This window comes from Myotis yumanensis, unplaced genomic scaffold (assembly GCF_028538775.1).
Source record: "Myotis yumanensis isolate MYYU_CA2020_CCGP unplaced genomic scaffold, mMyoYum1.0.hap1 SCAF_3, whole genome shotgun sequence".
NCBI lineage: Eukaryota > Metazoa > Chordata > Mammalia > Chiroptera > Vespertilionidae > Myotis > Myotis yumanensis.
The window spans coordinates 30,255,761-30,271,138 of record NW_027223754.1 but is presented as its reverse complement, the minus strand read 5'-3'; positions in this window follow the sequence as shown (position 1 = coordinate 30,271,138).

The following is a 15,378-nucleotide window of genomic DNA, read 5'->3' as shown; positions in this document are numbered from 1 at the left end:
CTTCAGAACAAAGAGAAAAATCAATGTCGAGGATGGTGGGGGAGGGGCTCCGTAGCCCCATGCTTTCTCTTTTCCCTTCAGAGTCCTAGAAGCAGTGGGTAGGGTCACCTAGGATAGGTTACAGGATCTTACTTTGAGAAGGAAGAAAATGTCATAAATGGAGATAAATACAAGCTGCTTTCATTCCCTGAGTTCTTACAGTGAATTGTAGCCCAGTGGTCTGGGAATGTATGTTCGTCATGATTATTCAAATCTCCCACAGAATCCCTGAAGTAGCTGGAAGGTCAAAGTTATTGACCTGTTTCTAGTTCCAGCTCTTAATGTTGACTCTCTTGTATTTGGGGAGAAGGCCCACAGCCCTTAGCCCTGGATTTAAACCTCTTTGGACTCTGCCTCCCTCTGCCTGTCTCCATTTTGCTGGAGGTGGGCTGCTCTGGCTGAGACCTGCTCTTTCTCTTTGTACAGAAGTTTTCTTTTCCCTTGATGTCTTTTAACTTAAAGACAAAAATCCAGGAGTTTTACGATTCCCACCGGGACACATTATGCAGGAGGAAATTATTCCCATTAGAATCCAGTGACTTTCACAGGGATCTAGAATTGCTTGTCTAATAAAAAATAAATGCTCTATAAGTGATAGTCCCCGGGGAACATCACCAGTCCTGACACAAAGCCTAGTTGATTTTGTGCTCACAAGTCAGTTTTTCTGACTTCTCTTCATTTTCCGTCTCTCCAAGTCACCACCACCTCTTAGCAGCATGACTTTATTCCACGGCATCTAATATTTAAAAATAACCCTTTATGTGTGCCTTAAATATGACTTCATTTAGCTTCCTGGTGTGTTCAGGGCTGTTGCACTGTTTTTGCTTTAAAAAGCTGTGCACTTCACTGGGGATCCCCTGGGCGTACAGGACAGAAAGAGTGTGTGAAATCCTTCTTGCTGTGCTGCTGTCAGCTCAGAGCGTCTCTTGACCGAAAGGTGAGTGACAGTTGAGAGACAGTGTGGAAAAATACCCCTAGAGGAAGAAAATCAGACTCAGGGTGTCCAGCACACTCAGTCTGAAGAGGAGGATTCCACTTATTCATACAATGATGTGGATGGGCTATTAGTTAAAGAAGCGGGCAGCCAGTTCAGGAGCGGGGGGCACCGAGTTTCAGGTGCCACCCTCAGGGGTCTACTCCGTGTTAGAGCTGCCGGTGGACTTTGGGGGCAAGTAAAGCTGTGGTGTGTCATCCATTGATAGTTCACACTGTAAATTAAAATACCCCAAACCAGTGAAGTCAGAATCTCTCAGTTTGTATACAGATTGAGCTGTGAAATAAACAGTGAGTTGCTTCCTAGTTTTCGTTCTCTCTCTCTCTCTCTCTGTCTCTCTCTCTCTCTCTCTTTCTCTCTCTCTCTCTCTCTCTCTCACACACACACACACACACACACACACACAAAGAAAACAAAAGGCTTTACTTGTATGTCTTTGCAAAGTTCATAGCATTCAGGTGGGACAATCCTTTGCACACAAACATTTTGAATCTTTGTCTCCTTAGGTTTATTTTGTATTGGGGGGCAAGTACAAATTCCAGCGAGAAGGGCTGTGAGGCTGTGGCTCCAGGAGCTGTCCCAGCCTCTTAGAAGTGAAACACTGTTTAAGATAAAAATAATTTTAAAAAAGAGTGGTCTCCATTTTTTTTTTAATTGGACAAAGCAATTTCTTTTAGATTCCTTGAACTCTCTCTGCTAGATTTAATGGGAGAACATTATTTATAGATTTCAACATCGTTTCCTGCTCATGGCTATGAGCGATGGCTGTGCAGGATCCAGAATTCTAAAGGCCTCCCAAACGTACGGAGACTTCTGTTGTTCCGCTCCTTTCTCCCCGCTGCTGCGGGGGCTAGGGCAGATTTTGGTTCACATCACAGTGTACAGTGTTCACTAGGTGACATATGGGTGGGGGACATTCCTGCTTGTCCACTGCAGCCTGAGGGGGGGGGGGGACGTTTCCATAGAGATAAGAAGCAAAAGTGCTCTGTGCCACCTAATTGGTATGCATCCCCAGTTCAGGTTCATTGTGCTTGTGCTAATGACAGGGTTGTCTCAGTAATAAGGATGGTGCACTGGAGAAATTTGCTGCCTTGGTATATTTTTCCCTGGCAGAAAACTACTTAGAGACTGTAGTCAGTAAGAAGAGTGACTGGCAGGCTGAAGAGCCTGCTTAGCAGCATATGGGGGAAGGCTGGTGCTCTGTGCCACATGCATATGCTGCCATTAAACTCCAGCTTTGCGCTTTGTGTGTTCCTGGGCTTCTGCCAGGAAGCCCACCTGCTGCAAGAATACTTGTAAAGCCCAACTCAAAAGTGATTGAAAAGCTACTAGAATAAACTGTAATAACACAGTGCTTCACAGATGGGACATAATTGCAAGCTAAAGTGTACAGCCTCTGCAGTAATGAAAACACGAGCCATTAAATTAAAATCATAAGGGAAAAAACGATAAAAGTCTGTTGATTTTTTTTTTTTTAGTTTTATTGCAAAAACTTCAATTTTCCTGCCCTCATTAATCAAATACCATAAAACTATAGTGTGACTTTGTTCTGGTGGAGGTTCAGGCAATTAGAATGATGAATGTTGATGAAAATGATGTAACTTTTGTTATTTACTTGCTGGGATAGCTTCAACCCTCTGTAAGCAGAGCCGCCCGATGCTGACACGTATCCATCAATTTGCAGATGGAAAGAGCCTTTAGGAATTTGCCCTGGGTTTAGGGGGTGGTTTTGTCCAAGCTTGTCCAAGGCAAGGGCAGCATAAGAGCGCAACGTTGGGCTTCTGGCTCAATCCTGAGACATGTGCCCAGTGAATCCTTTCTCCCTGGTCAGGCCACTCTTTTTCTAAAGATTAGTAATTTTCCACATTTTTTGGAAAATGAAGAGACACCAAACTATGTAAACATATGGACTGCTTGAGTGATGTCAGTGCGACTGTAATTGGTGACGGCCCGCGGGCTGGAGTCGCCAGGCTGACATGTAATTAGCGGGGCTGTGGAGTGGAGGAGGTGGGAGGGCCGTGGCAGCTGAATGGGCCCCGCAGGCCAGAGCCCGGAGGCCTCTCTAGGGCTGTCTAGTGCCCGGAGGCCCCCGAACCATTGTTCTGCTCCTTTCTGTGGGTGGGCCCTGTGAGGAGAAAGAAACATTTGTGCCCCTGTCATCGCCCAAGTAAACAGCCTTTAAAAGAGTTTCTTTTTTTATTTTGAATTATGCATTTCTTCGGCATTCCTCGTGGCAAAGTGGGAGAATTCCCATCCATTAAAAAAAAGAAAGAAAGAGAAAGAAAGAAAACCAGCAACAAAGTGATAAATGTGTTTTCAATTTACAAACGGAGACAGGTGTACAGTCTCGTGGCATCTCGAGCGCACGTATAAAGGAAAAAGAACTGAAGTTTGGAAGCACAAGTGTCCCCTTTTTTTCCCCTTCCCTAGCAAGACATCTGGGTTACTTCTCTCCTCTGGGAGTGTCCCTTGCTCCAGGGTCTCCTAGTCACTAGAGGTGCTGATGAGTCACAAAGCCCCCCTGGCCCCTCGCACAGTGGCTTCAGCTAAACCTGCTGCAAAAGAGGTGCGTTGGCAGCTGCGTGAAAGCTCACAATTGGGTGGCAGGTTTGGAAACGAATAATAAACAGAAACGCATGTCATCGCACAGTCCCTGGCTGAAGAGAGACTCAAGGGCACATGGAAAGGAGCAGGTGGGCAGCGGGTGACTGTTTAACCATCTGACTCCTTGCAGGTTGTTCTTCAGTGGATGAGGCCATCACACCCCCTATACCTGGTGCAGCTTTGTTCCCACGGCTTGCACCTTCAGTTACCAGACTGCGCACCTGGGTCAGCCTCTCTTCCTGTCCACCGTGGGAGGCTGATCCTCCCACAAGGGTCCACATGAGGATTGCCTGCTGCGAACATCCCGATACTCATGTTAGAGTGGCCTTGAATCATTGGCGGTATTGCTGCTTTCAAACCTGAATGTTTGCCACTTCCTGCCCCACCGGAACCCTTTTGGACTCACCCTGTGATGTGGTCTTTGTATCGTGGCACTGGGGATGAGGACACTGATGTGCTTCTCATACTACCTGTTTCTTTCACTTTTACCGTCTTCCTTGAGAACCTCCTGGTCTCTGCTGGGTGTGACGTCCCCCGGTGGCCAGCTGGTCAGCCCCAGCTCTCAGGGACCCTGGCAGGCGTCCAGAACAGTAGGTCCAGAGAGGGCTGAATCTGATGACCTTGAGAGAAGGAATTTCGGTTCTGTGAACTTAAAGAGGAAGGTGATGCTAAGCCCTGCTTGACTGTAATTTGGGTGAACAAAGCTTCTGTGAGCCTACGTGGTTGTGATCAGAGGGGAGGGCAGGTGCATGCCTTCCGTTTCCGTCATGGGCTGTGGCTCATGCTACTTGCTGCCTCCTGCCCTTTCCTCCAGACTGAAATATGGCCAAATTCATCCCCTCTGAATGCTAAAAGGGACCTGCCCCTGTGTTAACCATGAAGACAGAGTGATATTTATATTGATGATTCATCCTACCTCAACTAAAGACTGATTTTTGAAAAAGCATGGGAATGTCTGCTTCGGCTTAGACATCTGTTGCTGGTCCACATTTGTACCCCCTCTGAAATTTAGGGGAATTATTTTTTGAAAGCCGGTGCACCACTTCTGAAGCAAAATGGAGCAATAATAATTTACCTACAGGTGATGGGTAATCGATGGCAAATGAGTAATTTTAGAATACCCAGAATCACGGGAGCCTCAATTAACTTTTTTTCGTTGTGCAGCCTGGCTTGCTGTATTGTGAACGGGTTCTCTGACTTGAAATTCTAGCAAAGGAGCCAGGCTCGAAGGACACATTTGTGAAGACCCAGGGCGTCATACATGAAAGCATGCAAGGCTCAGAGTGGCTGCTTGAGAGATCTGAATATGCCTACACCGCACAGACATTATTTTGGAAATGTTTATAGCTACTCCTTAAGAATCTCTTTTATGAGTGTGTTTCTCTTTTTGAAAAAAGTGTTTGTGAATGAGGCTTGGAAGCAATGAGCAACATCCTCAGTGACCTCACTCATATCCTGGAGGGTTGTTGGTGGCACATTTGGTTCTCTTGGAGCCTGATGAGAACAAAGGCATTGTCACCATGACCAGCTCTGTGACTAATGACTGGCTTTAGTTGTTGGCTCCTCCTTTCTCTGCATGCCTTCTAATTCCCAAGCCCAGCTTTGGCCTTTGTGATTCAGTGGTTAGAGCATTGGCCTGTGCACCGAAGGGTCTCAGGTCCAATTCCCAGTCAAGGGCATGTGCTTGGGTTGCAGGTTCAATCCCTGGCCCCAGTCATGAAGGCATGTGGGAGGCAACCAATCGATGTGTCTCTCTCTCATATTGATGTTTATCTCTCTTTCTCTCCCCTCTCCCCCCAATCCCTCTATCCCTTTTATTCTCTCTAAAAGTTAATGGTAAAAATATCCTCAGGTGAGGATTAACAGTAACAACAAAAATTTTTAATTTCTAAGCCCAAACCAATTAGATGCTCAACGGTTGGATGCTAGCTTACAGGGGCTACTGAAATCAAGGTAGTTTGTAGTTATAGAACCATTAAACCAGGGGTGGGGAACCTTTATACCAGGGGTGGGGAACCTTTTTTCTGCCAAGGACCATTTGGATATTTATAGCATCATCCATGGGCCATACAAAATGATCAACTTAAAAATTAGCCCGCTAGCTCTAACCAGTTTGGCTCAGTGGATAGAGCATCGGCCTGCGGACTGAAAGGTCCCAGGTTCGATTTCGGTCAAGGGCATGTACCTTGGTTGCGGGCACATCCCCAGTAGGAGGTGTGCAGGAGGCAGCTGATCGATGTTTCTCTCTCATCGATGTTTCTAACTCTCTATCCCTCTCCCTTCCTCTCTGTAAAAAATCAATAAAAAATATTAAAAAAATAAATAAATAAAATTAGCCCCCTATATTTAGCTAAACATTTAATTAACTTGCCCCTAACGCCGTGGCAGGGCCAGACCAAATGATTTCGTGGCCGGAAGTTCCCCACCCCTGCTTTACACCAGTCACTTCCACCTTTGGTGCTGGGATTGATTGGCTCTCAAATTGTGTCAGTTGTTTTTCCTCGCCCTTCACAAGATGTTTTAAAACAGTGGTTCTCAACCTTCCTAATGCCACGACCCTTTAATACAGTTCTTCATGTTGTGGTGACCCCCAATTGTTACAAATTAAACATAATTAAAGCATAGTGATTAATCACAAAAACAATATGTAATTATATATGTGTTTTCCGATGGTCTTAGGCGACCCCTGTGAAAGGGTCGTTCGACCCCCAAAGAGGTCGCGACCCACAGGTTGAGAACTGCTGTTTTAAAAGAAAAAAAGGCATTTTTTTGTGTGTAGTAGAATGCTTCAGGGAAGGATGGGAGGCAACACAAATGCAAATGGATGCTATTTAAAAAAGGAGCACATGGCCATGTCATAGATCTCTGCAAAGGATAACAATGAGTTATAGATTTGGGTTTCTGCTGTAACATTTTACTAGTTTTTGCCAACTTGCCAGCTCATGGCAACAAAAGAATTGGGAAAATAATTGCTTTGACTTCTCTGAAGGTGTTGCCCATTTCTCAAGTCTGGTGATATACCCACCCTAATATCTTACATGTCCAAAAAATACCCCCACCGATGTAGTCAATCAGTATATGGTCCCTTGCTGTCTCTTGGGGGTTCAGAACTATGGAAAATGATTTATAGAACACAATTATCTTCATCTTGGATTCCTGGGGCCATATACCTCTAGCTGGGCTTGGCTTTAGACTTTGTTCTTTCAAAGGACCTGGCTGTGCTTAGCTACAAAAATCAATAACCATTCCTTGCCTTGGAGCCTCTCAGCTGATGCTTAATGCTGTTAGTCAGGTTGCCTCTTCCTCTTCTGGCTTCCTCCCCAGTAGTGTGTCTACATCCTTCTCTGTGTGCAGGCCTCTTGATTCCGAGTTCATCCGTCCATCTTGAAAATGTCTCACACTTGCTGAGAAACTTTTTGTGCTCCTTGTTGGGCCTTGGTTGAACATGATCTAGGGCAGGGGTGGGCAAACTTTTTGACTCGAGGGCCACAATGGGTTCTTAAACTGGACCAGAGGGCCGGAACAAAAGCATGGATGGAGTGTTTGTGTGAACTAATATAAATTCAAAGTAAACATCATTACATAAAAGGGTACGGTCTTTTTTTTTTTTTTTAGTTTTATTCATTTCAAACGGGCCGGAATCGGCCCGCAGGCTTTAGTTTGCCCACGGCTGATCTAGGGAGTATTTCTTTTCCCCGGTGGTTCAGATGACAGTCTGTGTTCAGCCACTTGAAGGTTCTGCATGGAATCAAGATAGTTATAAGGTAAATGCAGAAATAATGTGTAAGGCCTTGTTTGTATACCTGGGAGGTGAATGCACATGTGGAAAATTCATCCGAGGAGCCATGTTGGGGTCCCCTGAGGTATTAACAGTGGTGGTTGTAATCCATGTTTCATGTCTGAGGCTTCCCTCTGACAGCTTTGAGATTACTTAGGACTCCCCCTGCCTGGGGGACAAACGTGTCTCGCTCTCAGCTCAAGCTAGGAGGTCTGCCTGAGAGATCATGTTGGGGCTATAGTAGATCCAGTTAAATTATTAAAATGTTTTCCACCCTATGTGACCAACCTGTCTGATTGCAATGGTCAGGTCGAGATAGCAATAATGCCTGGGGACCCCAGCCAGCACGGCCAGTGGCCCCTCCCACTTATTCCTCGAAGAAGTACGGTGTACCAGGTTGTGGAGTAATGAACCGTCACCTAGCCTCTAGTGTACCAACAATTACTGGGAAAGTGGCAAGAGAATGAAGGCTCTGAGACCCAGAAGATCCAATTCTGCTACCAGCTGAGCAGTTAAGTAGAGCAGGAAAGGAGTTTGAAGACTCTGATTTTACTGTTAATTTTATTTAAAAGGCAAACACCTGCCTGGTCTTCATTTCTTGGTTGGTTGATCTGTGACCCCCCCAACAGTTATAAGTGTCTGGCTCCCTCTCAGAAACATGTGCATGTGTGTGTATATGTGCATGTGTATATGTATGTATATGTGCATGTGTGTGTACCTGCATGCACACATCTGTCAGTGTAAGGACAACAGGCTTCTAGGATCTTTCTCTGCAATCCTACTGCCCCCAAATCTCATTATCTGTAGTGGTTTGGATTCCCTGTGAGATACACTCCTAGATGGTAATCTGCAGGCAGGCATGGGTAGAGAGGGAGAAGGTGGAAGTGGGATGACAACAGACCTGGGAATTAGAAGGGTTTGTCTACCCATCCCTGTGTGGTCCTCAGCAATTCATGCCCCTAGCACATAAGATTAGAGGGTGCACTTGGCTAAAAAGTGTCCCCTAAATTCATGTCCTTCCCAGAACCTCAGTATGTGAACTTACTTAGAAACCAGGTCCTTGCAGAGGTAGGTAGTTAAGCTATGATGAGGTCATGCTGGAATAGGGTGGGCTCTGATCTATGACTGGTGTCTTTGTAAGAAGAGAAGACACAGAGAGAGAGAAGATGCCATGTGAAGACACAGACAGAGGGAAGCTGCCATCTGACACAAAGGCAGATATTGGAGTGACGAGCCACAGAAGGAATGCCAAGGATTGCGGGGGCAACCAGGAGCCAGGGCACAGCCTAACCCTGCTGATACCTTGATTTTGGACTTCTGGCCTCCAGACAAGTGAGAGGACACATTTCTGTGGCTCTAAGCCACTCAGTTTGTGGTGGTGTGTTATGGTGGCTCCAAGACACGGATACAGAGGGTTGAGCCAGTTCTAATGCCCTAGAATGCAGAGGTCCTGTTGAAAAGGAGTAGGGGTCTCAGAGGAATGCTGTGGGGTCAGGCTGGGCAGAGGGTCCTAGACGCCAGCTGTTGGCAGAGAGAGTTTTGGGGAGAATCACAGGCTTAAGCATGTGGGATGCACTGGAAAGACTGGCCATGGGCTGCAGAGGGCTCTAAGATCATCTGGCTCCAGGGGCAGGGCTGGGTGAGGGGGGCGGAACTGTGACGGTTGAGTCCTTTCTTCCAGAAGACTTGGTGGGGCCATTACCTTTCTGACATTAGTGAACTTCCAGCCCCCCTCTTCTCCCTGCACTGAACACTGCTTCTCCAATATTGCACGACTCCGATGGGAGAGCAGCAATTTATTTTTCTTTCTTGGGTACAATTAGGCTTCCAACCAGGGTGAGCCGTTCCCTCCATCACAACTTAAGACAATGAGAACGTGTACGGGGTGAAAGTTGCCAATGGCGGCATCCTCGGGCTGGGCTTTATTCCAGAGCTCAGACCTGGGGGGAGAGGCCCCTCTTTCTCCCGCAAGACAGGACCCTGAATGTGAAATGTCATTACAGCCTCATTCCTCTAGCTCTGCTTCCTTTCAGAATAACAAAAACACATCAGTGGTGAGTTTCAGTGTTATTTTTAATAAAAGAAAACCCTTTAATTTACATATATTTAAGGCTAAGTAAATGAAAATGCATTATGTTACCACCGTTCTACTGAATAATGAGCCCATAGGGTTCAGGAGAACATTAGCTTTTTAAACCTCGCACACCCCCCAGCTCAGGTCTGCCACTGGGCCGAGGAAGGGGGCACGCGGTGTCCTCAAGGGCCACACTCAGTGTTTATGAGTTGAGTTAGCAATGCCCCTGTGGGAGACTTGGGGACAAATGGATTCTATGTCAAGCTGCAGCCCCAAACCTGGTCATGTAGGGCATAGTCATGTAGGGCATGTACCCCACCGGCGCTCAGAGCCTGTTTTCAGGCAGGTAGGCCCAGAGGTGGCAAGATGGTGCTCATTCCTCCCTCTCCTGAAAGCCAGGCTTATGGCATTGCTTCTCCTACGCTGAGGCAGTGCTGGCCAGGAAAACAAAGAAAGTACATACACACTCATGCACACACACACATGCACAAACACAGCTACATGCATATACCTACAAACACACTTAGATGCACTCACGCATACATGCACGCATCACTTCCTCTACATTTTATTAAAAACAAAACCAAACACATGCCTTTGGCCTCATTGAAAAATCAGCATTTTCCCAGACCTTCACATGAGAGACTCAAATTCTCTTTCCTCCTAAAGTTCCCCAGAGAGGACATACTGAAGCCATGAGTCTTTTTGCAGATAACATGGGTGAAGCATTAAGCTTAGGGTCTGGTAAGTAGCACCCCCAGAAGGAAGGTTAGCTATTATGATTATTATGAGTCCTGCACTGACTTTAGTCCAAGACAAATACCTTCTTGCATTTGAGAATGAGAGGTAAACTGAGGAAAGCTCAAATTACCATGAAACTGAGTTTATTTAGGAACAGCAGAGGAATTGCAAGTCAGAATAGGCATGCTGTAACAAGCTACAGGTCATCCACTGAGGGTTGGGGTGGGCTGTATAAATAGGCAAGGAGTACAAAAGGGAGTGTCCAGCCGGGTTTAAGCAAGAAATTCATTGGCTTGAGGATGGGGAGAGATTCTTGGAGAGATGCTCATTGGTCAGGAGATAAATGTCCACCTTCTGTAAGTTAAGTATTCACAGGAAATCAGTTTCTCAGTTCTTAAGTTTCATTTTCCTGAGGGCAAATGTATGAGGTTCCCCATGTCCCATCCTTGGTCCCATTTTAGACTGAAATCCTTTCACACGCACTACATCCAGGGGTGCATCTGGGCCTGAGAGGCGCCCCTCCCGAGTCCTCAGCCTCTCGCTCTGGAGCATGGGCTGGATGTGGGAGAAAGACATCACTACCAGTGAGGCCTCTGGTCTTGTCACCTCCCTGGGAGTTTCTCCTGAGAAATTCCAGATGTGATCACTTTGGGAAAGGCTGCAACTTTGTCTTCAGACAACATCATGTAAACGAAATGGTGACCCAGGCCTCACAGAGATTCTTCGTTCCCCTGGAGCAGGTTGGTGGGGGCTTCCCAGAGGAGGTGGCTTTTGTGTCCAGCCCTGAAGGGCCACTGAGGATGCAGCCAGCCACCTGCTGGCCAAGGAGCAGTGGAGTGGCCCCCAGGAGACCCAGCCAGAGCTGTGAGCCAAGGCGGGACTGTCCCCTGGCCTTTCCGTGACATTTACCTCCTCTGTGCAAGGACACTCTTTTTTTCTCTCTGTTTCTATTTTCTCCAGTTAATCAGGTGACTTGAAAAGAAGTGAGATAAGGGTATTGTTTGCACTGACAACACCCTGATGATACTGTCTGAAGAGATCAGAGGGAAATGTTCCCTTTCTGAGCGATAGAGTCATTAGGGAGACCTCTCGTCACCCCTACGCATCTAGGTTAATTACCACAGAACCTGGAAATGACAGCTATAATTTTTCGCCAGAAAGTACCACTGTTTTTACTGTTGAGGCAATAAAATGCCCATGAAAGTGCTTCAAAGGACCCCATTTTGCAGTTCAATGGTGTGATAATTTTAGTAGAATGGCTGGCCATGCTCCTATTCGGACACTGTCTTGTGCATTTGATTAAATTTGGGCTGCAAGTTATGAACTGGACTAATGAAATCCATTCCTATCTCCCAATGGCCCATTGATCATCAATGAATAAGCAAGTTTATCTACCGCAGTGTCTCACAGGGAAACGGAGACGCGTGGCATCTGCCTGTGTGTGCGACCACCTCGGCGTGATCTTATTGCTGTTTGGGAAATCGTATGCAGACATCTACCAAACAGCATAAGATAACATGCTTCTGGTTTTGAGTTATCATCAAAGTTATGGCAAGGAATGCCATTCAGAGAATTTGGATGGGTGATGCTTTTTTAGACCATTGTTATGTTTCTTTTTAAAAACTTGTGTAAAATAGTCTATTTGCATTGAGATGTGAGCAAAGTGTGTTGTGTACATACTAAAATTTCTCATGAAGAGACAGATTGCTTTTATGATGGTAACATTTTTTGATTTTGCTTGTTTTTAAACTAGATGGAACTTGAAATGACTCATTTTAAAACCTGATTCCTAGATCTACCAGACCGTCCATTGGAGGTGTGGTGCGACCTTACCCCTGACATCCAGTGTGTTCCTCTCTTTGCTCTCTCAGGGTCGCTTGTGCTAGTTTTGATTACAGATAGCCTTTGGCACACTCTCAGTATCTTATGAAACTCAAAGGAGTTGGGGAAAATGCTATTTGAATCTTCCACTTCCTTCCGACTGGCCCTTTTTGTTCATCCCTTTCTTTGTTTAGACACTGGTTGCCTGAGCCATTCCTGAGCACATCCTTACAGGGAGCTGGAGAGAGTGTGGAGCTTTTAGGGTAAAAACCAAAGGCTGGGGAGGGGGCAAGGCTGGAGAAATAAGAACATGCCTTCCTGCCAAATGGCTGGGTTCTCGGCACAGGAGGTGCCTAGAGCCAGCTGGCAAGGAGGATGGTGATGGTAGAGAAAGAAAGGACAGCCTCAGGGTCTGCCCTAGAGAGTGCTGGTCAACTTCCCTGGCCTGTGGGGGCATCTTAATCCATGCAGACATTACTTCTTTTAGAAAATCCTTCCTGTGTCTCCATAGCTTTATCACAACATCTGTGATTACATAAGCCATGCCTGGGTCTCCCATGGATTGCAGGCTCTGTGAAGGGGAGCCATGCTTTTCTGTGGTGGTGTCCCCAGGAGGACATAGGACCTGGCTCTCAAATACCTGCTGGGGGGGTGGGGGCGGGGGTGGGGGGAGGGAGGACAAGAGGGAAAGGATGGCTCATGTTGCAATGTGGTTTGGCTCAGGAGCCTCCCAGCAACCTTCCCCATGGATTTGGGGCTGATACTAGAATGCCCCTTGAGGGACCCCAACCCTGAATATTTTAAATTTTGAAGTAGGTGACTTATCAGGATGTTTTGTTTTACCTGTAAGGAAATCATCTCATTCGAGGTTTGTGGGGCTATTTTCCAAACCAAAGGCTAAATGTGCTGCTAAACTCATCCTTTACTCCATGAAGGGTAATGTCTGGGAATGAGCTAATTCAGGTGAGGAGCAAAGTCCCCCTCTCCACTTCCCTTCGGGGGGAACTGTACCTGCCAGAAGCATGATAGAACTGTCAAAAGTGCATGAAATCCTCTATGCAAATGGTGAAACAGAAGTCACAGTTCCTTTTGTTCTGTGACAGGGTAAAAATTTCAAACTTTTCATCAAAGAGGAAATAAAATTCCAACACTTACACATTTTAATAATGGGGGACATCCCCCTTTCCACTTCTCAGAGCCAATAGTTAGTTGTGTGGAGCTGATTAATTGCTTTAACCTAAGATGACACTTGGCAGCAAGTAGCTAAATCTGCTGCAGTCAGTCTGGACCAGTGAGGTCAGAAACGTTAGATGGGCAAGCACAGTTTGAAATATAACATGGGTCCTAATACTCTGTTCTCTGGGACTCTGCCCGGGCCTTGTAGACAGCCAGGCCCTCCTTGCAGAGTGGAAGTGTGCCAAGACCTGTCTTTGTATTCACTGCTTCCTCAGTTCTATTTACTCACCTGTGACAGAACCACTTTGGTGGCTTAACCAGAGGAACTTGAGGAAGGAGCTGGAAGACTGACGCGCTGGTCAGAGGAGTCTTTGGTTTCCAGGTCCTGCTTGCTCCCCTCCTCTCAGTCCTCACGGGGGACACTGCTCCATCTCTGGGCATCTGCCTGCGTTCCAGGCCGGAAGAATGGGACCAGAGCAGGATAAAGGATGAAGGTTGGCCAGTCACCTCCCCTGCGTAATCCTCGGAAGACAATTATATTTCCAGAGTCCCACGCTGGACGCCTCTGCTCCTGTCCCCCACAAGCCTGGGCCCACGGCACAGCTTAGCTACTGCATCTGGGGGTCTTCCCTGTACCAACTCAGACTTCGGACACAGAGGGTCCCTCAGAAACTCCACCTCTTGGGGTACCAACCCCCGACGTAACCTTCTGAGCAGTTTCCCTATCTTAAAACTGACTCTGAAGATTGAGACTGTTGGTGTTTGCTTAAGAAGCTCTGACAAAGTCAGGCTCAGAGCAGGTGTCGTGGGCACGCTTCCCGTTAGACTCATTGCTGGGTGACCCACATGTGATCTCAGGGTGAGGACGCCATGCAGAGGTGGGGTGGGCAGGACCAGAACCAGTTTCTGCTGTCTTCTCTCTCCTGGGAGGTCTGCCCTGTGTAGGGAAGGATGGGGGAAGGCGGCTTTCCCAAAAAGAGGCCACCCAGGGTGGGGGGAAACCTGCCAGGGCTACCCTTTCTCGGGGTTTCACAGCAGGACCATCTGGGGGGTCCAGAGGCACGTTCTAGGTTGAACCTCAGGTATCTGCTTTGTGATGTTCTCTGTGGGTTCACCTTAAGCCTTTAGCCAAGTCTGAACATGCTGCGCTCGTCTAAGTTCTGCTCGGTGTCCCTGTTGGAGCTGCGTGTTGAACAATAGTGTCCCCTCTGGAGTCAGCACAGGGTCTCATGAGGGAGAGGTTGCAGGAGTGGAGTCAGCTTTTCTGTCCTCAGCACATTCTTTTCCCAGCATCATCTTCGGATTTTATTCAGGAGCCCATTGTCTCAATGTGGCAGCGAGCAGGGATATTGGGCACGGGGTTTGACCATGGCCCTTACACTTCTGTTTTCAGGCCCCTGCCTTGGAGAATGATCCCTGAGGCTGGTGAGGACCTGGGCACCCGCATTTTTATCAAACATGCCAGGCATCTCAGAGTCCAGCTGGGGAAAAATGCACTGGGCTGAAAGTGCCACAGGGAATTCTAATGGAGACTCAAGGTTCGCATCTTCTGGTGAACAATCAAGACCTACGGAGATGCCAGGACTGTCCAAGGCCCTGTAGTTGCAAACAGGGCCTGGCAAGGACCAAAGCAAGTCATCTCCAATCTCCCACACATCGCATGTCATTTTTCTCTCCTCTCTGCTCTCTGCATGGTCCCCTTCTGAGGTGGACCTTGGGGCACACACTGTTCACGGCTGTCATGTAGCCACATGGAGTGGGGGGGTCCCCTAAAAGCAGGGCTGCTGGACAAACAGCCAACATCTGTTCATACACGTCTGTCTGCTGTTTAGGATTCTAACCCCCAAGTCCCTCCCCCCAAACATTTCTGCATATTTCCTATGTATCCACCAGGAGGATTGGCAGCTTTATGCCATCCCACCAGGTTCCCCTGCCTTTCTGGGCGTAGTTGTGGCATCTGCCATCTGGAGTCAAGTCCTTGACCTAATGGCCCAGGTGCTTTCACACCCTGTACTCTCTGAGCCCAGGTGGGCTGCAGCTGTGCTCAATTCCATGCTGGCCAGTGGAGGGGATCTCCCCAACACTCTTGGTCCTCTTGGGGGCTGGGCCAGGTTCTCACCCCAGATGGACATTCACCACAGGGAGGTGTGC